General features: G+C 41.2%; 1 long non-coding RNA gene across 1 annotated transcript; it reads right to left on the bottom strand.

Annotated features, from left to right (window-relative positions):
• Positions 1-9,490: 9,490 nt before the first annotated feature.
• On the bottom strand, positions 9,491-10,469 carry LOC127293984 (uncharacterized). Its single transcript, XR_011744436.1, has 4 exons — positions 10,376-10,469; positions 10,180-10,246; positions 9,952-10,091; positions 9,491-9,832 (listed from the first exon to the last, which is right to left on the bottom strand). It is a non-coding gene; the product is annotated as an uncharacterized lncRNA (long non-coding RNA).
• Between the last annotated feature and the right edge of the window lie 487 nt (positions 10,470-10,956).

Raw genomic sequence — 10,956 nt, 5'->3', positions numbered from 1 at the left:
AATAAGGTTACTAAGAAAGATCATTACCCTTTACCTTTTATTGATCAAATGTTAGAAAGGTTATCTAAAAATACTCATTTTTGCTTTCTTGATGGTTATTCTGGGTTTTCACAAATTGCTGTTAAAACTAAGGATCAAGAGAAAACCACGTTCACTTGTCCCTATGGAACTTATGCTTATAGACGTATGCCTTTTGGTTTATGTAATGCTCCTGCTACTTTTCAAAGATGCATGTCTGCTATTTTTCATGGCTTTTGCGAGAATATTGTGGAGGTATTGATGGATGATTTTTCTGTCTATGGGAATTCTTTTGATAATTGCTTGCGGAACCTTGATAAAGTTTTGCAGAGGTGTGAAGAAACTAACCTTGTTCTTAATTGGGAGAAATGCCACTTTATGGTTAATGAAGGAATTGTATTGGGACATAAAATTTCCGAGAGAGGTATTGAAGTTGATAGAGCTAAGGTTGAAGCAATTGAGAAGATGCCCTATCCTAGGGATGTTAAAGGTATTCGTAGTGTTCTTGGTCATGCTGGGTTTTATAGGAGGTTTATTAAAGACTTTTCCAAGATTTCCAAACCTCTTACTAATCTTCTTCAAAAAGATGTACCTTTTGTTTTTGATGATGATTGTAAGGAAGCTTTTGAAACTCTAAAGAAAGCCTTAACAACTGCACCTATAGTTGAACCTCCTGATTGGAACTTACCTTTTGAAATTATGTGTGACGCTAGTGATTTTGCTGTAGGCGCTGTTCTTGGACAATGAGTAGATAAAAAAATTGAATGTTATTCATTATGCTAGTAAGACTCTTGATGCTGCTCAAGGAAATTATGCTACAACTGAAAAAGAATTGTTAGCTGTAGTCTTTGCTTGTGACAAGTTTAGATCCTATATTGTTGATTCAAAAGTTACAATTCATACTGATCATGCTGCAATTAGATACCTAATGCAAAAGAAAGATGCTAAGCCAAGGCTTATTAGATGGGTGCTTCTGTTGCAAGAATTTGATTTGCATATTATAGATAGGAAAGGTGCTGATAACCCTGTTGCTGATAATTTGTCTAGATTGGAAAATATTGCTTATGATCCTGTTCCTGTTAATGATAGTTTTCCAAATGAACAATTGGCTGTAATAAAGGTGAGCTCGCGAGATAGCCCTTGGTATGCTGATTATGCTAACTTTATTGTTTCCAAGTACTTGCCTCCAACCTTTTCAGCTCAGCAAAGGAGGAAATTCTTTTATGACTTGAGGCATTATTTTTGGGATGACCCACACTTATATAAAGAAGGAGTGGATGGTATTCTGCGAAGATGTGTTCCCGAATATGAACAACAAGAGATATTGAGTAAGTGTCATGGTAGTGCTTATGGAGGACATCACGCCGGAGATAGAACCGCGCAAAAGGTTCTACAATCAGGTTTTTATTGGCCAACTCTATTCAAAGATGCAAGGAAGTTTATTTTATCCTGTGATGAATGTCAAAGGGTTGGTAATATCTCTAGACGCAATGAAATGCCTATGAATTATACTCTTGTTATTGAAGCATTCGATTGTTGGGGATTCGACTTCATGGGTCCTTTCCCTTCTTCAGAAGGTAACACTCATATACTTGTTGCTGTTGATTATGTTACTAAATGGGTGGAAGCCATACCCACAAAAAGTGTTGATGGTGAGACCTCTTTAAGAATGCTTCTAGATATTATTTTTCCTAGATTTGGAGTTCCTAGATATATTATAACTGATGGAGGTTCTCATTTTATTCATGGTGGTTTTAGAAAAACTCTTGCTAAATATGGTATTAATCATAGAATTGCTTCTGCTTATCATCCTCAAACTAGTGGGCAAGTAGAATTATCAAATAGAGAGATTAAATCTATCTTGCAAAAGACTATTAATAAATCTAGAAAGAATTGGGCTAGTAAATTGAAGGAAGCACTATGGGCTTATAGAACTGCTTATAAAAATCCCATGGGTATGTCACCTTATAAAATGGTTTATGGAAAAGCTTGTCATTTACCTTTAGAACTAGAGCACAAAGCTTATTGGGCTGTAAGAGAACTAAATAAAGATCCTAAACTTGCCGGTAAGAAGAGATTTCTACAACTGAGTTCTCTAGATGAATGGAGAAGTGAAGCTTATGAAAATGCTAAACTCTTTAAAGAGAAAGTTAAGAAATGGCATGATAGAAGAATTATCAAAAGAGAATTTAATGTTGGGGATAAAGTCCTATTGTATCGGCCTCGTCTCAGATTCTTTGCAGGGAAATTACTCTCAAAATGGGAAGGAACATATGTCTTTGAGGAGGTGTATCGTTCAGGAGCAATTAAAATTAGTTCTCTCCAAGGCGATGCCACACAAGTGGTGAATGGACAAAGACTCAAGCATTATATCTCAGGTGATTCTTATAATGAAGATGTTGATGTTATTCGAGTGGAAACTCCGGAAGCTTTCATCAAAGGACAAATTGACAGTCCGGCAGAGTTCGACTTTGAATAGGTAACAATACTGGTAATAAAAAGTTCGCGTTTTACTTTCCGAACAATGTTTTTGTTGTTTTTGGAAAATATGAAAAATTACGAGATCGAAACGGAGTGGAGGAGACGCACGAGGGCGTGCCCCCATAGGCCGGCGTGGGCCCCAGCCTGGCCGCGCCGCCCTATGAGGTGGGTCCCTCGTTGCCCCTCTCCGACTCTGGTTCGACCTGGTACTTTCCTTTTGTCGTAAAAATTCCTGCTATATAATCCCTCGGACCCCTGGAGGTCCGTATATCATTTTCTCGACGTGTTTTGTTTCGAGCTGTTTCCGCCAGGATCTGTCTTTGATCTAGAAGCACCATGGCCTCCAACAACAAGGGCAAGGGGCTTTCGGAGGAAGAAGTGAAGAAGATGTCGTCAAAACAAGAACAACAAGCTGTTGGAAGCAAGCAAATCTTGGTGGGATCTATTGACACTCGACATTCTTTTTCTCATAACTTGCAGGGACCCTTACCACCTGCTCCTAGCCTCGACTCTTTCCCTGTTTTGGAAGAAGCTTTACGGGTTACCGATGAGTTTTGTGATCAATACCGTGCTCTGAGAAGGGAAGTGGAGATACTTCAAGAGGAGAATCATCGACTCCGAAGAATGCTAGAGCGGTTCCTCACTCCCATCAGGGTCGTCCCATCATCATCACCACCGCCGAAGGAGTAATTCATCATCGGTATTGGCATCCCCTTGGTTTGTTCCAAGCTTGGGGGAGTGCGGCGGTATCACATCATCACTATCTTTTACTTTTTACTATTAAGTAGTGTCATATCATGAGTAGGGAAGTTATCATATAAGATGGGTTGCAGTGTGGAAGTATCTCTCGTTAGTTGGTTGTCTATGTATCCCTTGGTGTGAGTTATCGTTATGGAATATTAATGAGAAGTCTTATCATTTACATATTGCACATCTTATTTTAGTTTGCAATTTCTATTATGTGATTGATCTTGTGATTAGTATTGGTATCACTTTGGGAGCATTGAGTAAATCTATTTGGTTTTGGCAAACTTAGCATTGGTCAATAGCAACAACACTTTGAGGTTTAAGTAGAAAAGAGAAATACATGTAGATATGTTGTTTCATTGTCTTTCTTTCTTGTTAGCTCTTAAGCTTATTATTCTGAAGTTAAAATTGTTTGTGCTTACAAGGAAAATGCATGATTGTTTCTATCCGATGTATATTTGTTTGTTTCCCTCAACTCTTATGCTTGCTAATTAACCTTGCTAGCCAAAAACCTTTACTGAGAGGGAATGCTTCTCGTGCATCCAAACCTTAACCCAAACATATGCCATTTGTGTCCACCATAACTACCTACTACATGGTATTTCCTGCCATTCCAAGTAAATACTTCGTGTGCTACCTTTAAACAATTCAAAATTTACTATCTCTTATTTGTGTCAATGTTTTATAGCTCATGAGGAAGTATGTGGTGTTTTATCTTTCAATCTTGTTGGGAAACTTTCACCAATGGACTAGTGGCTTCATCCACTTATCCAATAATTTTGCAAAAAGAGCTGGCAATGGGGTTCCCAGCCCCGATTAATTAACCTTCATAATTTTACAAATAGACACTCCTCCATGGTATGTGATTGTTGGACGGCACCCAAGGATTCGGTTAGCCATGGCTTGAGAAAGCAAAGGAGGGGAGGAGTGTCATCTAAATAAAACTAAAATAAAAAGACACTCCTTCATGGTATGAGATTGTTGGCAGGCACCCGAGGATTCGGTTAGCCATGGTTTGTGAAAGCAAAGGTTGGAAGGAGTGTCAACCAAAAATAAAACTTTATGGGAGCCGCTCTTCGAGAGTTTGTCTGGCAAGGGGGTTAGAGAACCCGCTACCATTCGTTGACAACAACAAACACCTCTCAAAATATTACTTTTATTCTCTTTATATGATTTCAAAACTGAAAAAGCTCTAGCACATGATTTAATCCCTGCTTCCCTCTGCGAAGGGCCTGTCTTTTACTTTATGTTGAGTCAGTAAACCTATTTCCCTCCATCTCAAGCAAGCATTTGAGTTGTTGTGATCAAACCATTCATATTGTGATCTATTTCATCATGCCTTTTATTCTTCCTTGTTTAGTACAAGTTTTATCTGAATGAATATAGCTTTGAAAGTTATCAATGATTACGAGAGATTATTATGATTGAGTATGCAAGTTGTGCCATATAAGCTTTAACATAATCTGTTAATTGTTCTCTGACCAAGAACGAAGTTTGCCATCACCAATTATGATTTCTTATGCACCTTTATTTGTGATTACCTTATACTTGTTTCAAGTTGAATTATATGAGGAAGTTGTTCACTAGAATGTCTTGTGTGAATGAATATGATGCTTCTTGTCCGTATTTTATTTATCGACTCTTCACTCCATAAACATGTGGTCCTGTTTACCGAGTTCAGTTTCGCTTGGGGACAAGCGAAGTCTAAGCTTGGGGGGAGTTGATACGTCCATTTTGCATCACTATTTTATATCATAATTTGCTATTATTCATTGATATATTTCATATTTAGAGGTAATACTTATGTTATTTCATCTATTTTGCATGTTTCATGATTATTGGAGGATCGCGCACCGGAGTCAGGATTCTGCTGGAAAAAACGCCGTCAGAATGCAATATTTCGGAAGATCAACAATTGACGGAATTTATATGAAAAATCCTATTTTTCCAGAAGACGACGAGAGCCAGAAGGAGGAGCCGAGGAGGGCCGCCATGGGCCCCCCTCACAGGACGGCGCGGGCCCTGCCCTAGCCGCACCGCCATGTGGGGAGGGGGCCCACAGCCCCCTCTGGCCTCCTCTCCTTCGCGTACATCTTCGTCCCGAAAACCTAGGCTCCAGAGGATAGTCGCGAAGAGTCACTGCCGCCTCTGCGGGGCAGAAAACACCAGAGAGAAAAGAGCTCTCGGCAGGCTGAAATCTGCCGGGGAAATTCCCTCCCGGAGGGGGGAAATAGACGCCATCGTCACCGTCATCGAGCTGGACATCATCTCCATCGTCATCACCATCATCTCCATCATCATCACCGCCGTCTCCACCGCTGCACCTCATCACCGCTGTAACAATTTGGGTTGGATCTTGATTGTATGATAGGGGAAACTCTCCCGGTATTGATTTCTACTTGTTATTGATGCTATTGAGTGAAACCATTGAACCAAGGTTTATGTTCAGATTGTTATTCATCATCATATCACCTCTGATCATGTTCCATATGATGTCTCGTGAGTAGTTCGTTTAGTTCTTGAGGACATGGGTAAAGTCTAAATGTTAGTAGTGAATTATGGTTGAGTAATATTCAATGTTATGATATTTAAGTTGTGGTGTTATTCTTCTAGTGGTGTCATGTGAACGTCGACTACATGATACTTCAGCTTCATGGGCCTAGGGGAATACATCTTGTACTCGTTTGCCAATTGCGGGGTTGCCGGAGTGACAGAAACCTGAACCCCCGTTGGTATATCGATGCAGGAGGGATAGCAGGATCTCAGAGTTTAAGGTTGTGGTTAGATTTATCTTAATTACTTTCTTGTAGTTGCGGATGCTTGCAAGGGGTATAATCACAAGTATGTATTAGTCCTAGGAAGGGCGGTGCATTAGCATAGGTTCACCCACACAACACTTATCAAAACAATGAAGATTAATCAGCTGTATGAAGCGAAAGCACTAGACTAAATTCCCGTGTGTCCTCAAGAACGTTTGGTCATTATAAGTAAACAAACCGGCTTGTCCTTTGTGCTAAAAAGGATTGGGCCACTCGCTACAATTGTTACTCTCGCATTTTACTTACTCGTACTTTATTCATCTGCTACATCAAAACCCCCTGAATACTTGTATGTGAGCATTTACAGTGAATCCTTCATCGAAACTGCTTGTCAACACCTTCTGCTCCTCGTTGGGATCGACATTCTTACTTATCGAAAATACTACGATACACCCCCTATACTTGTGGGTCACCAGTCACATCCAGAACGACTACTCCTTCAAGTACTGATTGTCTAGGCTTAGTAACTTTATGGGCGATCCCAGTTATTCTACTAGTGCCAACTTTTGTGTATGAAACTTAGGATATTTTCATATACATACCTTATGGAGAGTGGATAAATGCAGGCGGAGCTACATGTAGCTTTTAATTTTTAAACATTTAAATTTTATATTTCAAAGTGTCAAAAAATTGAAAAAAGAATATTAGAGGTAGCCAACAATGTACTTTATATTGTAGGCTACATAAAATGACAAAATCAGATAAATTATATATAAAATTTGTCAGATCTTGTCATTTTTGTGTAGTTTAGAATATAAAGTATTTTGTAATGAGAATTTACACCTCCTTTGTAGTACACATCAATAGCGCTGGGGCATGCATATAGCATAAATTAAGCATCAAACTAAGATCATATGCAAGAGGGGAGGTAATGGATGATATGCCTCGTAGAACGAACTAGCAAAAGTTTTCAATGACGAGGTTGATGAAGAACAAGTCGATCCCCCACACTTAGACTTGTCTAGTCGTGAGGAGATGTATTATCCCACGAATGGCTCCACGATCCAAAGTGTCGCAGGTGCAACACCTCCACGGTGTCCACACATACGGGAGAAGCTTCACCGCGTCAAGTGTGATCAAGCACACCATCGACATGAGCAGACACAGGGGCACCCAGAATTTCTGATTGTTTGATACCCCCTAGAAAAAAGCACAACTAGCCTAATCTCACGTAGTGCATCAAGAAGTCAGAGTCTCAGAGACGAGGACAAGGTCACGACTCATGAGTCACACGATTCCCCGCCGCCCACCCTCGACGCTCTCTTTCTGTCCGGTGACCGATGTCCACCCGTCACTGACCGAACTCCCTCTGCCGCCGCTCTTGGGCTCGTCCGCCACTCTCCCCCGCTCTTCTTGCCGGCTGCTCCAACAGTCCTTGAGGTGTTTCTATTCTCTGTTTCTGTGTTTCTATTTCCATGTGTTACTGTTAAGTGCTTAAGACATAAAACCCCTATTCACCTATTCTGTATGCTAAAATTAGTAGTTTTATACTTGTAGAAATGAAGTCACTTGTATGTTTGAATGTTTCAATTGTGTAGAAATAAAGAGAAATAGCCAAATTACGTTACTTTTTGAGAAACAAGAATCAAATAATATTGAACTTCTTCAACACCGTTGGTCGTAGATGATGAAGAAATCGAAGATGGTGGGCTTTTGTTGGCGTGCATTGATTCCGCACCTCCGGTCCAATCTGAAACGGAGAGTGAGTTGAAACTAAAGATACAACAACACATCCACCTTCACCCCAACAAACAATGCAAGGTCATATGATGCTAACTTTCTTCCACATGATCCAGGGGAAGGATTCCAATTTCAAGTTATGATGTTAATATTCGAGATGATGTTCGGAGAGGATATATCCTAAAAGGTTCATGCCAACCATATGAGCATGCTTCCCCAACAATAAAAAAGAAAGTTAAAAATCAACACTTCAGTTTTGTTTGATTTTATCACTACAATTGGCTAGAATATAGTATCGAAAAGGATACAACATTTTGTGTGTTACCTGTTCAAACAGAGAGCCAATTGAGGCGCTAGAAAAGATGTCTTTGTTAAAGATGGTTTTAGAAATTGGAAGAGACCCAAAACATTTAAGAAACATGTGGGTGATGTTACTAGCATTCACTACCACAATCATGCGTCGCTTGTGCTATTTAGCTTGCTCGTCTGTTGTTCATCGTGGGGCCTTGAGTTTGTCATAGGCGCCACTTGTCTGTTGCCAGTTGCTTGATCACTGCGTCCACTTTCGACTGCAGACTTTAGCTGGTCGCCTGGTCTTCTCCCAGCTCACCTCAGCCTTCTCCGTTGCTTGCCCGAAGTTGCATTGGCCACATATTGCATTGGGTCCATGACAGTTCAGCTGCTGCATCTTAACTGATTATTAACCCTGTTCATGGTTTCAGCATGGGTAGAGCTGCTTCCCTGCACTCGGCAGCCTGCTATGCTCACGGCAAATTCAGCAACGGTATGCCCTGCCCGATCACACTCCGCACAGTCATCAGCCTGAGTGGCTGGCTCCCTTGCTCAAGGTGGTCCAACTCTGCCACTATCTGCACAAACACGACTACCAAAACGTACACCAGGCAATTTTATTACTGGAGTACCTCTAAACTTGTAACAAAGCCTAATAATCTCGGCACTTTGATAAATTCAGGACCCAAGGGGTAAGATGGAGAGCTCAAGCATGACAGCAGAAGAGTTGTTTGTCTCTTTGGCTCTTTGCCCATCCTGCTCCGCCATGCAGAGGTAACAAAGAAATCTGCTGATTCAAATAGAGTAAACTCAAGAGATGAATTGCATTTGCTTTGTTACTGAATTTTGTGTGACATACTCTTGCAGCGGATGAAGTAAGTGTCGTACAAGAGTGCTGAAGTTTCTGACTTTCTGTGGTCATCAGGGTTTTCGTACCTGACTTTCAAGTCCTCAACGGGTGCGCATCTTGTATCCAAACTAGGTCCCCTTTACTCCCTTTCTCCCAGATTATATGGACATTGAACATGGCTTCATCTCCCATGATGCAGGTTGGGGCACTACACTATCCCTGAAGAGATGGAGGACAGTCTTCAATTGGCTCAGCTTGAGGCTCGGCGTCGACCCATCTCGCTAAATGGAACAGCACCTCTGTGCGTGAGCAATGGCTTTCCCAGTAGCATGGTTTGGTAGCTTGTAACACTACATGCCCTGATGTAGTATTCGTGCTGTGTAACTGATAAGGAGTGAGTGCATGCATCAAATATTTCGTAATTCTGTAATAATGCTACCCAAACACGTTGTCTGTAAAATCATATCCATACTATACTATATGTGCTCTCATCATTGCAGAAAAAAATGGATTTCAAATATGATCAGAATCTTGATAAAATGCAAGAAGAAAACCTTTGCAAGACTGTATAACGAATGCTCATATGTTCTGAACTATATACTATATTAGTTTTTATCAAGAACTGGGTCAACTGAAGCCGCTGAAGCTACATCAGTTTGATCAAAGTTTAGGTCCACCTGAAGCTAACTGTCATCGCCGTGGCGCACAAAGGTCCGAACTATCGTTACAAGGAGATGAGAACCAATTGATTTTTACAATCCCATATTCGAAAGACAGGAAGTGGCATGAACAGAGAATGGGCGTCGTGTTCAGGGTGGTAAGGCGGCATGCTTTGAACTGAAGACCACTGCTGACATCATCAGTGCACTGAAGGTGACATCCTCTGAACTGAAGACTATGATCATCACTACACAAAAGGTGACTGAACTGACGACTGTCATCATTTCTGCACAAGAGGAGCAGACCACCAGTGTTACTTACTCAGTTACTCCTGAACAGGTCATGGCTTAAAACACATACTGGATCCACAACATCTTCTCCTGAGGAATGTAATTAAGAACTAACCTTGTTTCGTGGTCGTTTTATCCTGCCGGGGCCCCTGTTCTCCCGAGGTTCTTTGGATTGTTCTTCCTTCTGCGCCGGCTCCTTAGCCTCTTCTGGTAGTTCGTTCATGACAGAGCCCGTGTCTGGGTCCTTAGCCTCTTCTGGTACAAAAAGATCAACACAGATCAAACGAGTGTGTGTGATCATACAAGGAAAACAGAAAGAGGAGAATGTGGTCAGTGCACCCACTCCCTTTAGCCGCAGGTCTATTCTTACATCCTCGGCAGGTGCACTTGGAGGTACACCTGTAATTGTTCTTAAGAACAAGAACCAGCTAGCCTCGGTCAGGAGGATAAGAGAAGAAGCATGTCTAGCTTTAAACACGCAACAAGAATAATGTACTACTACTACTACATAAGAAAGACCATGAATGTAGAAGACACACCTTCATGCAAGGACAGACCTTCATCCTGCATCTTGATATCCTGCATGCGCACCCTTTGTGACTCAGAGGCGGAATAACTGAGATCTGAAATACCTGCAACACACAAACAGTTGGAGCAAGTACGGGAATCAGAACAGCTAGCATGATAAGTGTTCATGAGTGTGGTTTGCTTCAAGGAAGAAGAAGAAGAAGAAGCAGCAGCATATGTTACTGTTTTGGGCTTCAACTTCAAGGAAGAAGAAGCAGCCTTCAGGTTCTGCGTTTGCCTGGTACCTTGGGCACTCGCCATGCTGCTGGAATCAGCCTGCTCCGGTAAATGTTAATGACTGAGGATGGCTGCAATACAAGTGATGATGAGGGATCAGCTGCAATGCACAAGATGCAGGTTCAATACAATGAATCAAGTTTGCAGACATCATACTTGGAATTTCCATCCATCCACAGTTGTAAATAGCATCAAAGGAACATAAAACAACTAGTACTGGATTGGGGGCAGGGCATTTGACAAGAACAGCAGCAGTAAGAATAGGATTTTGCTTAATCGGAAGACCGAACTAGTAGTCTACTACAGCAGCAACAGA

Source organism: Lolium perenne, chromosome 4 (genome assembly GCF_019359855.2).
Source record: "Lolium perenne isolate Kyuss_39 chromosome 4, Kyuss_2.0, whole genome shotgun sequence".
Classification (NCBI taxonomy): Eukaryota; Viridiplantae; Streptophyta; class Magnoliopsida; order Poales; family Poaceae; genus Lolium; species Lolium perenne.
Note: the sequence above shows the minus strand (reverse complement) of the source record. Positions and strands in the feature narration are given on the sequence as shown.